Source organism: Parus major, chromosome 3 (assembly GCF_001522545.3).
Source record: "Parus major isolate Abel chromosome 3, Parus_major1.1, whole genome shotgun sequence".
Taxonomy (NCBI): Eukaryota; Metazoa; Chordata; class Aves; order Passeriformes; family Paridae; genus Parus; species Parus major.
In genome coordinates, this window is record NC_031770.1 from 93,888,364 (window position 1) to 93,905,120 (window position 16,757).

Sequence of the window (16,757 nt, forward strand, 5' to 3'; positions counted from 1 at the left end):
GCTGTGGTCACTTCCAGGCCATCATTTTTATGCTCTGAAGATTATATTTATGATTGTGTTCAAAAGCAGTCTTAAATTTGCATTTGCTTCCCAATGCAACAGAAGTGAGCCTGAGTCTGGTACTCATTCTAATACATGTTTCACTAAAATCCTTCACTTCCCCTGTCCTTGCAATTATTAAATAATTATTTTTGAGTACTTTGGTTATTTTTTGCAGTTGTTGTCTCTTTATCTTTTTATAGTACCAGCTCTTACTGGTCATGACATGCTTGGAAAATAAGAATAGTAATGATAGTGTTGTAAGGAATTCATTAGAAATAGAATTTAAAACTGTCTGGATTGTTTTATGTATGTAATTTGTGAGTTTCAGGTTTAGATAATGGATGCCGCTTCATCTAAGCTTAAGGTTACCTCTGCTTTTGAGAATGAGTTTGACTGGATGACCTCCAGAGGTCTGACCTACATTGCTCTATACTTTTGATTTCCCAGGGATATGGACTGGTACCAGCTGGCTGGGAAGCAGCACTGCTGAGCACAGCTTGGGAAGCCTGCAGGGTGCAAAAAGCTGAACATAAACCAGCAGTGTGACCTCGCAGCAAATACTGTCAGCAGTTTCCTGGACTGTATTAACAGCCCACCCAGGAGATTAAGGGATTCAGCATTCATCAGAACACATCTGCATCTACCTTTGCATACTTCAAATATAAGGACAATATAGCTAAATGGTGAAAATTCAGCAGAGAGCTGTCAAAATACTCAGGGAGCTGAGGAATTTGTCTTGGGGCAGGAGCTGAGGGAGCTCAGCTTGTTTGGCCTGGCAAGAGGTGTCTCCAGGGGAAACCTAGTAGCAGCTTGACTGTGATGATGAGGAGCTTGTAAGAAAAATGGAGCCAGGATTTCCTGGTAATGTGGTGTGAGAATGAGGGGCAATGCACCTAAAGTGAAGCCAGAAGTTTGGGCTGGATAAAAAGAAAAGATTTTTCCTCATGAGGGCAGTCAAGCAGTGGACAAGGTATCCAAAGAGGTGGGATGCTTCTTTTTTGGAGATTTTCAGGACCTCCTTGGATAAAACCTTGAGCAACTTGGTCTGGCCTCATAGTGAATCTAGCTTTGAGCAGGAGGTTGAAATGACTTTTTAAGGTCTCTTGTAACCTGAATTATTCTGATTCAATGATTCCATAACCTAAAATGAGAAAAAACAACTTTTTAGTAGTGTTCACTAAACAATTGCTTTAGCCTGGAAGTGAAAGAAATGTTTTTGTGTATGTTTTTTTTTCAGAATCTTATTACCTTAACTTCCTCTCTTTCATCCACTTTCTGTCAGGGCTTTTATTTCCTCATTGCAAAGTAGCTTCAGGCATCTTCATCCTTCTTTTTCTTCCTCTGCTATTCTCAGACAGTGCACACAGTCTGAAATGCAAATGTCTTTTTGTTCTCTACCTACTAACATGACCTCCTGTTAAATTATTCCACTAATCCTAACAAAGATCTCAGAATCCTTTCAAAGCCTTTCTGTATTCTGGCACAGCAACCAGATTTTATTTCTGTTGAAATCTTTGTCCATTCAGAGTAGAAGAGGCCAAGCGTAATTGCAAGCAAAAATCAGTCGTGACAGTCTCAAATCCTGTTCTTAATTGCATACTTTTTTGTCTCTTTGACTCCTTCTGAAGTGTTCATCTCACAGAACTGCTGCATCGATTGTTTTTCATTTCAGAAACACCACCTCTTGTCAGTCCATGGGATGGTATGTAAATTAAGCACCTCTGCATTTCTTTGATGCGTGACTGCATTGCACCCAACACAATGCAGTGCATTTAAGTTGCAATACAGGTATTATAATAAAAGGGTGAGAAGAAATAGAAGTATCTGGGATGTGCAAGGCAACTTTCATGATTTTCATTATTGTATCAGATCTGATTGCAGAACTTCATGACAGCATTGCATTTTCTTCTTCAGAGCATGCTCTTAAGGCACGTCCCAGCCTCTCTTGCCTGTCATTCTTAATATGTAGGGGAAGTACAAGCTGAATGGAGCAGGGAGCAGCAGGAGCAGGATCAGCAGAAGAGACATTTCTTTTAACATGTCATTGTTCTGAGAGATCTCAGCCTTTTTGTCTCTGAGACTGAACACTTGATACAAATCTTGTACTTTGAGACTCCTGCTGCTTCTTGCTTATCATCATTCTCTAATGAATGAAGAATGAAGAATGGAAAAATGGCAGTAATTTGGCAAGAGACAGCCAAGAGCCCCGGCACTTCCATCTATTGATCCTGGAGCTATCCATGGCTTTTTGGTGTTTTGTGTATTCCATCTCTTCAGCAGTCCATAGTTCTCTTGGTATAATTTGTCCAAATGGCTCAGACCATCTGAGCACTTCAGTTAAAATTTAATTTTTTGGATATAGGGATTGACACACATAAATTATATACTTTAAAATAAAAAAATAATTGCAAAGGTGTAAACATTTGTACATTTAACATGTGACAATATTGTTACAGCTCCTATCAGCTCTTTAATATCTGTAATCTTAAAGCATATGACCTGAGAATATTCACATGTGGAAATTTTCTGGCACAGGTGTGGGAGCTCCACTGCAAAATCTTGCATCAGAAGAGTTGAGAAGCAGTCAGTTAATCCTCCCCCAGCTTTTTTGCAGTTTGAGGTTTTACAGATTCATTGGTTTGTTCCACAGTGTCATTCCCTCATAATTGGTGGGAAATGTCTAGCTGTATTCCTGACTGGATGGGGGTGTTGCTGTGATAATGAATTGTTCACAGACCACTCTTCAATGTGTGATACATGTATTTTAATTCAAGATTGTCTCCCATAATAGCACACCAGTGCTGACAAGTCCACTGTTGGGAAGATTATGACAGAGAGGTTTTAGATACCATCCTGTATATGGATTTTATATGACACCTCTGTGTCAGAGATTCAGAATTTCTGAACCATCAGACATTATGAGTTATGAGTATTTCTGTGTTTTGTAGGTTTCTGTGGTAGGGACAGAGATTTGCAGCTCCCCTAAGAGCTGTGACATCATCCTTGTACAAGGAATTAACCTGTGGATGGAAGCTTTGAGGCACTGAAAAAGGAAAGGTATGAGAGATAAATCAGCAAAAACATTTAGGAAGCTAACAGACAGCATATCTGGAAAGCCTGTTAGAAAAGTCAAGTTGCACAAATTCCAGGTCAATGATGAATGGAAAAAGGAGACCGCATAGAATATTTTGGGCAAAGACTAATTTTTAGAGACACAGACAGAAGAATTACAAACCTAACTCCTGATTTTTTAGTTGCAGGCCTAATGTTTGTAGTTTGAGGATTGTGTATTATCTGGACAGTGAAACACATAAAAAACTGTACCTGTTTTTAAAATTGCCATTGGCTGAGAAGCTCTGTCATGGGAGTGGTTATACATAGGGCATGTTGAGGACCTGTACACTGCAAAAGGTAACCAGATTCAAATTGAGAGTTGTGGGATTTATAGCAGAAAAGCCCATATTCTGTTGAAGTAATGGAATTCAGCAAGAAATATGTATCCGTCCAGTAACTATATCCTGTATTTCCTTCCTGGAAAAGGAAGGAACTACAACTGGCAGTCCCCTCCTCCCATTTTTATGTTCTGTGCCCAGTCTTTCCATGCCCTGCTTGTACCTTAAGCAGTACTGCCAGAAAGGTAGTAGCCACTTGTTAAAAAAAATAAATAAAAAAATAAAAAAATTATCCTCTGCAGTGCCTTTTGGTGGCATACTGGAAAATACAAAAGGAGAAAGAAAAAACACAGCAAAGAGAATGACAAAATGTGCTAACACCCAGGGCACCACAAAAAATCTATTCTAGAGCCTGCATGTTCAATTAAAGGACCTTGCTTCTCTGTGTGCTTGACCCCACACAGAGCAATATGAAGACTGGCAACATTCACCCTTTTGCAGTGTACATTGTAGCATCCTTTCCCTGTTACTGCTGTTTTCTCTGAATGCAATTAAATTACCTTCCTTAACAGCACTGTCTATGGTTTCAAAACAGGCTCTCCTAATATGTTGTCAGATGAAGCATTTACATGAGTATAGGTAAGATGTATTTACAGAGGAACAGGGAGAGAAACTGTTTCTCTGTTGTCCAAATGAAAGTAAATAAATGAATAATCATATGGAAGTAGCTGCTCTGCCTTCCTTGCTCTTTATCCCTTATCCCCAACAGTGTGGAAATGGTGCATGGTTTCACTGTGTCATTAGCTGTTGCTAGGAGAAAGATGCAGGCAGAGATCCTTTCCTTGAAGATTAAGTTTAGGCTTTCACCACTAGCAGTAGACAGGCAATCTTTCAGATGTCATGAACCACAGGATTTAACTATCTCTCACCAGTACAATATTGAGTCAAAGTCAGGGTTCTAGCATTATCAAATCTCTTCAATTTCAAAAATGCCATGTGGAGACTTCAGGGCATTGGAATGTTCTCACTGCGGAGAGTGGTTAATCTCCCTTTTCCAACACCTTTGAATATCTTGGAAGAGTCCTCTGGTCTCTTCCAGGCTTCAGAGACTTCGTGTTGAGTAGTTTGTTTTTCTTCTCCCAGAAAAAATTCTCCAGTTTCCTGTAACAGAGACGGATTTTCCTGGGTTTAGCAGACTTAGCTTTTACCTCTGTTTTTTAAATGTTGCCTTCATTTTAATTTTAACTTCATGCAACATTGATTTGGTAGGGTGGGACTCTGCAGGGATGGCCTTGTGACCTTTACAGATTTCTATCAGATAATTCAACCTTACAATGAAATTTTTTGTCCTTTCAGTGACTGAACTCGTCAGAATCAGGGTGGTAACCCTCCAGTAGCTGCCCTGCTTTTATTCTCCTGAACTGAAGATATAAAGATATAATAATGGTGGTATAAGAGCACTTACATTGATGGGTTAAATACTGTCTTAGAGTCCTAGAGTTGTCCTCTTTGGAAGTAGAAGGGCCATGTATACTTTATTTTTCTTTTTTTTTTTTTGGAAGGTCCATAAGCTTGTGACTGGTCTCCGATTACTTGATCATTTTGGATTTCCTTCAACTATAGAGGAAGGACAAGGCATACAAATATTTTCAGATCTCTTTCTTGCAAATAGCAGGAGGACTTCAGAGTTGCTGAATTCTTGCTTTAAAGGCTGTACTTTGTGTCCCCAGTAACCCTGGCACTCTGGATTGCACCTCAGTGTGAAGCTTTCTGCTTAGTTCAGGAGAGAAACCACAGTGTGTGCACAGGCTGTGTGCCCAGAGTGTGCTCCTTGTAACTCAAGGCACAGATACTCAGCACATTCATACCTAGGAACTGATGCTGCTCAGTAAACTGTTAATGTAGATTCACCTTAACTATTCAAATTGAGTATGTTATCTTTAGTTAATTAACTCAGAAGTTCATCCTCACTGGAGGAAAAAAAGACTTTTAGAGGTGGTCTGAGGAAGAAGGCCTAAGGCAGAAGGTTGAAAGTGTCTGTGAGACTTTCTTATCATGGAAACATTCAGAGAGCTATTTCATTTAATGTGTTTCTGTTTAAACTGAGGGAATGAAATACTTGTCTCTGTGTTTGATAGTTTATTTGACCTGTTCAACATCTAAATGAAAAATACAAGTAGTAGTTTTTGTGTCTGTTATCTACTAATCTGCTGTTTTGTTTTGTTTTTCAGATATAAGATCATTTTTTAAGGCTTACTTCTAGTACTGTTACAAGGCTAAGGTTGTTACAGGAAAACCTTCCTTTTATGGATAGTAAGTAGACTTTTATGGACTATCTGACACTACATTTGTGTTTTTCAGTGTCCAGTAGCAGATTTCTAGGGAAGCATATAAGAAAAGGAAAATCAGATAGCCATACTTGCCGAATAAATTCTCTGCATCTTGCAGCTCTTTGCTTTGGAATATTGAGAGCTGGAAAAAATTAGCTGTGATTAAGATTTGAACTGTAGTTGCTAAAAGCTCAGTGCAAAACATTAACCAATTCCTAGTGAACACTGGAAATGGGTTTAAAGAGCGTTGGTGTCCAAACAGACGTGCAGTAAACCCGATATCGTTCAGCTGGCTGTTAGTCCAAGGGTACTTCAGTGCGCAGTGGAAGATGAGAAGGAGAAACTGGCATCCAGCGCTGTTTTCCTGTTAAATAGCAGCGGCAGGTGGCGCTCTGACTTTGCTTTTCCTCAGGACATCGCTGTTTCAGGAGCATTGGAGAGTATTCACAAAACATCCGGATGAAGGAAGTTTTGTTCTACAGATCATCATAATGGAAAGCCGAGCACAACTCTTAAGTGTATGGAACAGAGCCTATGCTTCCCGCAGGCGTTCGTAATTTCTCTTTTAGCCCCTACTGCTAAATATTTTTTGTGGGTACAAAGGTGCTGCATACTTCTGTAGGACCTTACTTGTTAGGGAAAAACAAAGGCAGGATCTTTTACCTTAAAGATTAGGAAAGCAAAAAAATTTTCACCACTAAGACTTAAAAACTGTGTTGGGCATCTCTGTGGAAAGGCTGAAAACTGTTCTGTTTTTCTGAGTGTCTGCTATGAGCCAACACCTACTGCAAGTGTATCTGCTCTATGCACAGTCTGCTGTGCAGATAAACAGCATCTGCTTTGGTTCATTTGTGCTGTGTCCTACAGCTGTTCCTGCTACCAGTATGGAAAGGAAGTCTGTATTTGGAACATGAGAGGGCTGGTGAATAGGAGGGCAGTAGCCAAGTGACTCTGAGCTTTCTAGCCATGCCATACATACAAAGCTAATCACTCACTCATTGTGTTTATCTATTAGTGTCCCATGACATGCTTTTACTAAGCAGAATTTCAGAATTTGTAGTGTATTTGATCACTGCTGCCTTCTAAGCACATTTATTAACCTAGGAATAATGTGAGATTTATGGGGACACAGAAGTTCTGATCAAAGTTCTAATTGCTTGTGGATTCTGCCATGCTCCCTGGTGCAACTTAAAATGTAGACCCCAGTGGCTTTTGGTTTCTTTGTTGAGGCTGTCTCTGGAACCTCAGCTAGCTGCACAGAGTATCTTCATGTGATGGTGTGATGGACAGTAGAATCGTGGCATAAAGTTTAGTTTCACAAAGGAGGGAAGACCCAAGAAGAATGGTTGCATTTTTTAGGTAAGCAGTTAATCCTCCTTTAGTTTCCTGATTTTGAATCTATAATGCTCTAGTCTTTGGCTAAATCAGGTTTTGGCCATCACCATCTGTTAGCTGAAAGCAGATTATTTCAGAGATGTGTTGTTGAGCTGCATTACAAGAAACCGAGTTCCTTGTATTCTCTGAACACTTATTATGATGGTGTAGGGAGAAACTGCCCTAAAAAAGAACAGAGTAATTCATGTATTTTGGATAAGGAAAGTTTAGAGAATAGGTTAGCATGCTGTGCACAGTGTAATAAAACTTAGGATTTACTCTATGGTGGACATGTGCCTCTCTGGTTTATTGAGATGCATTTGAAGATTATGGAAAATCCTGTATGAAACCAGTCTTGTTGAATTCTTATATATATTGTCAGTGGGATTAGTGCTGAAGTGCAGCCTGACCTTCCTGTATGCCCATTTCCCTGTTTGGGGAATGTTCTGGTAGGAAGAAAAGTTCAGTCTGAGTATGCCCCCGAATGCAAGTAATATGCAGTCATGGAAAAATATAAATTCTAGAACTTGAGTACATCTGAAAAATATGACCTGAAACTTCTACTATATAAAGTTATTTTTGGATTATTTTTGATGTGATAGCTAAATGTTTTGTAAATTGTAGAAGTGTTTTTGATTTCCTAGTGTTGTTCTCCTGGAAAAGAGACTGCTGTTAATGACTCTTGGTTTGAAGAGCCTTCTGTTATGAACAGTGAAAATCTGTGTTAGTTGCAAGCACCAAAGGCATGAAGAAAGTACCTGGTTATAGACATTAAAAAATTGATTTCTTCAGGACTTTTAATTAATGCTTCTGTGGAAAAAATAGATAAATAAAAAAACATTTTGTGGAACATACCTGAATGTTACTGATTGAATAACCAGGTAACAAAAAAACAATGGGGTTTTCAAGTCTTCACATTTTCTTGGGAAACTGTGAATAGTTTGGCAGTGGTGTACAAAGAAAACCCATAGTAAATTGGAAAAATAGTAAGACAGACTGCAGTTCCATTGTATCAACATCATCTGTAAGCAATCTTAGTGATGACTTGTATATTGTAATTAGTGGATTCGCAGTGTAATGATTAATGGGAGATGCAAGGCTGAAACAATTTTAGTAATTAAAATTTTTAAAACCAGACAGAGTTAAGATGTTTGCTACCTATATGATAATGAAAATGAAATAATATTTGATTGGTAATATTAAAGGAAAACTCTATATCAAAGAAAAATTTTAGGCATAGGAACTTGAATTGCAGTGTCAGAAAATAAGAACTATTGACTTACTGTATTGATTCTTTTAAAAATGTGTGTGTACATGAAAGTTGGTGCACTTGGGGTCGGTTCTCTGCTAACAAGAAAGTTTGAGAGAAAAGTGTTAATTACAGAAAACTCTTTTTCCTCACTGGAAAGAAGAACTATTAATTCAGGCTGTACTAATAAGAGGTTTAACTATTGTAGCTGAAGGGGGCAGGACTATCGGAAGCTTTGCAGGAAATTCACTTTTATGGGAACTGTGTGCAAGACCTATTCAGCTCTCTGATTTTACTTTTCCTCTCCAACTGCTCTCTTTAAGATCTGTTTGGGGATAAACCTAAGGAGGGGGATTCCAGTGTAGAGCATTTGCTAAGTAAACACTTAATGCATCTTTTCCAGACAGATGTGTAAGCAGCATGTCCAACTGATGCTCCTACCCAGTCAGGAAGCTGGGGGTTTTCAGTTTTACATAGTTTTCTATGTATTTGAAAGTAAAAAATTGGTCGTACCTTGTTTAGTCACCCATCTTCAACATGTATTTCTAAATACTGGAAAATCACTTGTCTAGAGAAATGATGAGTATAATTAAGGATTTTAAAAATTGAACTGTTCTCTCACATGACTTTTTTTTTTTATTTCAGTTGAATGCTATCAATGTGACATCTCCATCTCTAGATGTTTTCAAAACTTGAGCAGACAAGGCTCTGAGCAACATGACCTAACCCTGAAGTTAGCCCTGCTGAGAGTAGGAGGTTTGATTGGATGGCCTCCACGGTCCCTTTGTTGGTAAACTTTTGTATGATTGTGAAGATTCAGTTTCAACTATTAAAATACCTCTTTTATAAAGGACAAGATAACTCAGTTGTAATCTGACATAAACTCTTGGAATAAGACATATTTAACATTTTTTTTTCCATGAACAAATTATGAATTTTTCTCCTTGATTTTTTTTTTTTTTTGAATGAGGAGAGTCCTTCCTGCAGAGTTATATATTTTCCTTCACCTTGGTTGCAAATAGTGTTTCTTGAATAAGATTTTTTTTAAAGGAAACACTTTTACAGCCAAGTCAATACCCATGAATCTGCCTTTGTTAGTCATGAAATATTTGTTTTCCATGCATATCCTAATTATTTTCCACTTTTTAATAGATACGTATTAGAGGACACTTTTCTTATGCAGGGAGAGGGTTCAGTTTGGTTTTTTTTGTGATACATTTGGCAATACCACAAATTTCATACCAAGGTGCTATTCCCAAATATGCCATTTAGGAGTTAGTGTCCGAGAAGAGGCGGGAACAAAGACTTTGGTGAGAACACCATGCAGTTTGAGGCTTTTACAGGATCAGATACTAGAGGAGGAGGATCTGGCATGGTGACAGCCATGAGACAGCTTCATCAGGCTCACCAAAGAGCCTTTAAACAGGTGTGTGTGCTCAGCTTTGAGAAAATGCAATAATCCTGTTGAATGCAATAATCCTGTTGAATGCAATAATCCTGTTGAAATGTGTCATGATAGTTATACCCACTGGCTCACCTCAGCAGCTGATCAGACACGTGAGGTGTTGGCAGTGACAGGTCCAGTGTGTATCACTTCCTCAAAACACAGGTAGACTCAGAGTTTGAATAGAGCCTAGACCCAGGTCAAGACATTCCCAGTCCTTCAGAGCCTAAGCTGAGAATTCTTGGCATAATTTTAGAAAGTGGGAGGCTTTTATAATAGATAACACATTAACTAGAAAATTACTCTGGCAGTTCTTAAGCACCACTTCTACTGAAGTCAAATGTTGCCACTCATAAAAATAATAGCAAATGCTGTTTAGGATTACACTTAAGAATTACATTTTAAACGCTGTAATGCGAATTGAAAATAATTTATATAAAATGTTGCAATGTTAAAGCAGAAGAAACAATTCAAAAGCTAAGTCTATAAAAGCTGTTCTGGCAATTTTTTGTGATCAAGGTGAAGTGGATGTCAGTTCAGGAAAAGTAGTGTTACCCTGTATCACCCAAAGACTACAACAACCCAAACATACACTGAGACAATGACAGATTGTAATTACTAATATTTCATCCTAAATAAACCTACACATTCTCTTCTTTCCTTGTAATGAGAGGGTAGTTCTGAATTTTCTTGGTGGGGAGAAGGCATGCACCAAAAGTTATCTATTTCTGTTAGCTTGCCTAAAGCTAGCTCAGTGCTGTAAAATTTAAAACAGAAAGCTATGAAAAAACACACAGGAAGAGATTAGCACAATATGAAGAGCTGGCAACTAACCAATTGTCTACTGTGTCTGATGTTCACAGCACCCCAATTTCAGTGGTTGCATTATTGTGAGTGAGATAAAATTGCAAAGCATTAAAAAGTGATTTGATTTTTTTCTATGATAATTTTAATAGGATACTGAGGATGGGGTGCTGTTGTGATCTAAAGTAACAGCTTATCAAATTAAATGTAGTATAGTGTTACCAGCTCTTCATTCTTGCAGAGGGGACATGGATTAATGTTAGCTGTTGAAGTTTTTACACATTTTGGAACTAGATAGAAATGTTTCATTGCTAAAGGAGTTCAGAAACATAAGAGGCACTAACACATTTGGGGCAGGATGAAGAGGTGGCGGCAAAAGCCAGAGTGTGGCACACAGGAGGTGAAGAGAAGGAAGCAAAGCTTTCTTAAAGGAATAGGACAAAGGGCTAGAAACAAAAACAAAACCAAAATAAAAAAAAGACTGAAGCATCAGTGGATTAAAACTAGCTATCCCATGGGATATTTTCAAATATATGCAGCCCTCCAGCGCTGCCAAGTACCAAAGAGAAGAAATGCTTTAAATAGAAAGAAACTGGGTAGGGAGAACTATGGCTTCAGTCACGATGACCCAGATAGTGTCATGTTGCAAGATTTTTCCTTTGTCAGTGTGAAACTGACACTCTGGGAAACTTTCATTTGGCATCATCATTCACTTTTCCATGGTCAAGCACTGTGGTGGGTTGACTATGGCTGGCTGCCAGGCATCCACCCAGCCACTGTCATTCCCAGTCCTCAACAGGACAGGGGGAGAAAATAAGATAGAAAACCTCAAGAGTCAAGATACAGACAGGGGGATGGATTACTTAGCAATTACCATCTAGGGCAAAACAGACTCACCTTCAGGAAAATTAATTTCTTGTCCATTAGAGTTGGATGGAGAGAAATAAAGACAAAAATTAAAACACTTCCCTCTTACCTCTTTCTTCCCAGGCTCAATTGCACTCCTTCTTTCCTGGCTTCTCTATGTTCTTCTTTTCACACACTGAACAGTACAGAAGGGTGGGGAATAAGGACTTTAGTCAGTTAACAGCACTTCATCTCTGCACCCTGTTCCTCCATGTCTCCCTTGCTTCAGCACGGATTTTTTTCATGGGCTGTAGTCCTTTGGGATAAACCCACTCCTGCATGGCCTCTACAGTCTGCAGTTCATTCAGAGCCCATCCATCTGCTCTGGCACGGTGTCTGCCATGGCTGCAGTGTGGATATCTGCTCTGACGTGATCATCTGTATGCTGCAGGGAGGCAACCTGCTTCCCTGTGGTCTTCTCCATGGACTGCAGAGGAATCTCTGCTCCAGTACACAGACCATCATTCCTTCCTGCTTCTTCTCTCACCTTGGTGTCTGCAGGACTGTTTCTCAGACGTTTTCCCTACCATTCTACTGCACAGTGGTTTTTGCCCTTCCTTAAATTTATTCTTCCAGATGTGCTGCCTTTGTGGCTGTGAGGCTCAGCTGTACCCTACAGTGGACTGGTTGGAGCCATCTGGAACTTGATGTGTCCCACACAGGATAGCCCTGTCCTCTGCTCACAGTGATTCTTCTGCATCCCCCACTCCATCTCCAGCACCTTGCCACATAAACTCAGTACAAGCATCATGACACCTCTAGCCACTTTCTTCAAAAAATGTAGAAGACAGAGAGGGTATATATGTTGTCATTACATGCCGGACCATGCCTGTTTGAAAAAAAATCAGTGTCTGTAGTCTTCCCTATGGTCTAGATCTGAAAAATACAGCAGTATTTTATTTTTTTTTTTTCCAAATGGGGACAAAATTGATGGAGTCATAGCGCTGATCTGCATGTGGTTGATAGGGCGAATCCCTTCTCTCACTGGGTAATGCAACCTGTGTAATACCCAGACAGTGAAAGATCACATTTCCAATTCAGGCGTGCACTTCCCTTGTGCCACAGCATGATGGAGCATTCCTTTCATAGTCTTTCTGCAGGCAGAGATGGCTGTGACATTTGTAAGTGCCAATGTTTTGAGCAATTTGTGAATAACTGGAGCCTGATTTGCTCTTCATTACTGATGTGAAGATGCTAGAGAAAGATGTTACTGTGGCTACAGTTTCTGCAACAATTGCCCTCCCAGCCTACAAGAACTACTTGTAGCACATGTAATGCACAGGAGGAGCTCAGAATCTGAAATGCTATTTCCAGCATTTTGGTAACAGTGGTAATAACTCTCACCATGATTTTAAAAAAAAAAAAATCTATTAAATGATTGTTAGTGAAGTGCCATTTTAAGAAAAAAATTTACTTGTCTTGTAAATCCATGCTGGTTTTCACAGGCACTATTGTGATGTTTGCTTTCTAATTCAATTGCTTTGTCTTCTCTTCTGGCCTTTGATGAGTCAGAAGCCATGCAAGAACTGGCATTGTTGTAAGTCTGGAATAAGAAATTGCCTGTTTTAGGAAGATATAGATGCCTTTTGCATAATCGCTGTCATCTCTTCTGAAGGATAATTTATGGATGCAATCTCATTAAAAAACTACACATATGACAGCTGAAACTGCATAACCTTTGCTGGGAATAATATATACCTCTGTAGGACAGTGAGAGGAAAGGATTTCTAGTGCTAACAGTGTATATGGAAATCTGTATGGCATCTTCTTGATAGTATGGCCTGAGTAACAACCACTGATACAAGAGGAATAGGACTGAGTGAATGGAATACCCCAAACTATTCTAAGGGGTGTTTACCCAAAAATCTGGTACTGCTAAGAAGAAAGTAACAATGATTGAATTTGCTTTGGATGACCTTTATTATGATTCAATTATAAAAAAGAAATTATCAAGATACTTTTGACAAAAGAAATCAATTTGAAAACTAAAAAAGCTTGGAAAGTAAAAAAAACAAACAAACAAACAAAAAACCAAATAAAAACCCAAAAGCTTGAAAATTTGTGATTGTGGGGAGAGATCTTGGAGTTAGTAGAAAAGAACAGCAACTTAGATGCCATCAGCATCCAGGTACTGGAGTGACAGTTTGACACAGAGACCCACACCTTAGGCGTGTATGTGAACCTGTGACATGCTTTTTCATCAGTGTGTCTTGGCAGATTGTAAGGACAGACACATAAAACTAGAGAACCGATATGTCCATCAGCAGCAGCTGTGGAAAAGAATGGAGAACTTGTCCAAAACAAGTTACATGGTGTGGATACAGGAAGAAATACATGTGCCATTTGAACAGGAGCTCCAGAGGAGTGGTGAGGGTGGCAGGGAGGATAACATACCCACCACGGGTATTAGGGGAAGACAGGTCTCCTTTTAAAAGCAGAAGTGACATTGGCAGACAAAAAGTTTGCATTTCAAGGTTAAAATAGGAACAGAAACAGGAGCAGAAAGAGGAGTGTGGAACAGATCATCAGAGAGAACATTCTGGTACACAGCTGAAAAAATAAAAAGGGTGAAAAAACTGGGCAAATATAACACAGCAGTTGGCAGCTAGTGCAATGCTGGAATTTTCTCCATCTCGCTCTAGAGAAGGAGGAAAAGCCATGCAGCACTTTAGAGGATTGCCAGCCAAAAAAGAGCTGCATAATTAGAAAATTACAGTTAAGAGGAACTTTCATGAAAACACATATTGGCACCACCTGAACGCCCCACAATCATCATTGTAAACATAAGAAATCATAATGAAGAAGAGTAGGTGCTGCTGAAAGAAGCTGCTTCCAGTTAGGATAGGCAGTATTGTAAAATATGTGAGGGAAGAGAGCAAGGGAGGTGAGAGGATTTCTTTGAGTGGTGACTGACTTTTCAGAAAGCTTGGACAGTGAGTGGTGAGGTGGAGGTGAACTACTGCTTTGCTTTTAGAAAGCTGGAAGCTGTTTTCAGGAGGAGATCTTACATGTAGCTGCTGAGATAAAGTGTTTATATCTGCCTTTTCCTTTTTAGCTTTTTTCTTCCAGCAGTCCAAATTTTAGCAGCAGGGAAAAAGGGAAATAATTTTAATGAAACAGGAGCAAAACATAATTCTTACTGAAACTAATCCCAGCTGCTTGAATAACCAAATGTCTCCTAAAGGCGATTTTCTCAGCCTCTTTATTTCAGGAAAAATGCCTGTGACAGCACTCTTGAGTATTCTCACCTGTACTTGGCTCTTCATATCAATGATGTGTGCATTTATCTATTCTTAGAGGAGAAAGCTCTCTGGACCAGAATATTCTTTTTCCCTTTGCTGGCCAAAGATAAAGTATAAATATAGGAACTGTCTAGCTGCAGCAGCAATTCACTATGTAAATAACTCTCCTGTCCTAGCAGGGAGGGTGATGGAGGGCAATTTCCTTCTCTTGAACAGGAACATCCTAGTACAGTGCTCATGTTCTAAACAAGATGAACTCTTAGCATTAGCGCATGACTTGAAGTAAACTGGAGTCCACTGCTGAAGATTAAATATGAGATACTTTTTCAGTACAGATGCTCCAAACACCTTTATAAATTCCTTTGGATATACAGGGTAATGACTGCTAAAGAGAACTATACAATTTAGTGATATATAAATTTAATTTCTTGGTACGACAAGTGTAGCAGGTGGGTAGCAGACCACCCTTCCTCCCACCAATACACATACATGGGAGTCAGAGCTTCAGCCCCACCAGCCTGGTATAGACCAGCTAAGTACCAGTGAGAGAGCAAGGCACTTGATCTGACTGGTTCTGTGCTGCAGCCACGGAGGACAGCGCAGCTCCTTCACATGGTGGTTCCTGTCCTTGAACTTTTGCTTCTATAGATGTTAAGCATTTGCGTATTAGGATTTCCTTTCAAGCAGATAGTGCCATCATTATTTATCGCTTTCTAATGGCTTTGCTAATCTTTTAGCCTCAGACCAGCTCTTGAACTTCCTCCATCACTGAGACCAACCAGGTACAGGTTGCTACCAATTGTGGTTTATCTAACTTGTCAGGTTCTGCCCTGGTTGTTTCAGAAAAATGGGAGTATTTGTTATCCAGGTTGAACCAGGTGAATCTGATCACCTTATGCTGCAAGCAGTCTACAGCAGTCCAGTGCAAGGTAATCTGCTTGGCCTGTGGGTTATTTAAAATTGCTGGTGGTCAGATAAAAAAAATCAATTTAGAATTGAGCCGTGAGATTGATGGAAAAGCCTACAAATCAGTGTCTTGGATGTTTGTTATGTAACCCCAAATCTGCTAAGATGTCTCCATGAAAAGCTTAGGAAACAGCGCCTTTAGTCACCTTTTTAAGGTTTTTATACATTATGAGAGGGAGGTATATGATTTCTAGGTATTTCCAATGTTGTATTTCTATGAGTCATTACTAGGAGAATGCAAGCTGGCGCCCTACCCCCTGAAGTGCAGCGTCCTTTGTCCACACTACAGAAGGGGCACTGCACGCAGGCTTCAGTGTGCAGCTTTCTTCCAACAGGAAGAGCAAATTTTCTTACCTGAACCGACTGTCAGACAGTGGATTAGATCAGTGCCTCAACATCCCTCGGAGTGCCGTGCCTGTGTCTGGTAGGAAGAGCAGGCCGGGCTTTGTGTGGGCGAAGCAATGCCATGTCCCGCCCCCAGACCCCAGCTTGGGCGGAGATGTCAACCAATCACACGCTGCAACAGTGCAAACCCAGACTCTGATTGGTAGAGCTTTCCATCACTCACACACTGGTTGTGCCAGTCCAGCCTCTGATTGGCCGAGCAGCCAGAAGTCCCACCTGAGGGGAGGATCATGGAGCACAAGTCTATAAAAGGGGCTGACCATGAAGTGGGTGTTTGTCTAAGTCCTGCTTGCTTTTTGGATCCACGTGAGAACCTAGGATTTGGTGGCTATTATATTTCTGTTTTTCTGTCTCTTTTCTGTCTTTCTGCCTCTTCTCATTCTCTTTACATGGAAAATTTTTGGGTAACTTAGCATCTCATAGATTTAAAAGTTTCTAACTTGAATAAACTGAGTTTATGCTGACTTAAATTAATACTAAGTACTGCTGTAATAAGTGTTTTATATTGAATCTGGTGTTGTAATTACTTCTCTGCCAAAGTTCCTTAATTTTCTATGTTTTTACCAGTAAATTTTGTGTATTAATGACCTCTTGAGAGTATCT

The 16,757-nt window shown here is 39.6% G+C and overlaps 1 long non-coding RNA gene across 1 annotated transcript; it reads right to left on the reverse strand.

The window, feature by feature from the left end:
- Positions 1 to 3,221: 3,221 nt before the first annotated feature.
- LOC107202428 lies at positions 3,222 to 16,187 on the reverse strand. Its single transcript, XR_001520681.2, has 3 exons — positions 16,104 to 16,187; positions 11,612 to 13,084; positions 3,222 to 4,595 (listed from the first exon to the last, which is right to left on the reverse strand). It is a non-coding gene; the product is annotated as an uncharacterized LOC107202428 (long non-coding RNA).
- Between the last annotated feature and the right edge of the window lie 570 nt (positions 16,188 to 16,757).